Here is a 918-nt window from a genome sequence, read left to right as displayed (position 1 = left end):
TCATGGCAATCATAGTTTCACGACCTACTGTATATTTAACCACACAGGGTGTGTAAAGTTTTGCACAAGCTCATAATATCAGAATCCCAGGTTCACTACATAAAATGACACAGTAGAAAAATAAACTACAGCCACATAAAACAGACAAACTCGGGTTTTGGCAGAGCCAAATCCTCTTTCGCCCACTGCTTCCAGGGTTAATACAAGTTTCAAAAGAGCAGGACTCACAGTAAAGACATTAACTAGGTGAAAGCCACCTGTCAGCCACAGCGGGGCTGCTAGACACGGTGACATGCGGACGGCGCGTCCGTGGCCCTTTAAGAAACTCCATGTTTTCGCTACATGATGCGTCAACATTAAAAGCGGATGATGCTGCTTGGCTATGTAAAAACATGCTGAAGTGAGTCGTAGTTTTTAGGCGCACTGTTAAATGCTTAGCACGCCCCAGTCCGCCTTATAAACCAGTATTGTAGCGTAAAGTGTACCGAGTGGTGGTTATTACGCGTAGCGCACGGAGCGGCGCAGTTAGGAGGAGAAAAGAAGGCTTCAGTCGACCAACTCAACATGAGTCGCCCTCCACTCTGTTTTCCTCCTTCACTTGCAGGAAGCGTACACCTGACGCATCGCTCTCTCGCCCTTTGGGAGTGATATTCCCTTTAAAACCGCCTAAGCTGGGTTATTTTCCAGTCTACAAAGAGGTAAGACACAAAAGCCTTCAACTCCCATCGCTTCTGAAGCAAAACTGAAAGTGTCAGGCAGGACAAGATCGAGCGATGAGACTGCTCGGGGTTGGGATAATGTGTCTGCTTGTAGCTAGACACACAGATCCTTTCTTTTGTTGGTGATCTAGAAACTTCCGAGGCAACTTTTGGAGCTCTCGGTTAGATCTGCTGTCTGTTGTGCAGGTGGCACTGTCGT

Source organism: Monopterus albus, unplaced genomic scaffold, assembly GCF_001952655.1.
Source record: "Monopterus albus unplaced genomic scaffold, M_albus_1.0 scaffold13.1, whole genome shotgun sequence".
Taxonomy (NCBI): Eukaryota; Metazoa; Chordata; class Actinopteri; order Synbranchiformes; family Synbranchidae; genus Monopterus; species Monopterus albus.
The sequence above is the reverse complement of the archived record's forward strand: the minus strand, read 5'-3'. Positions refer to the sequence as shown.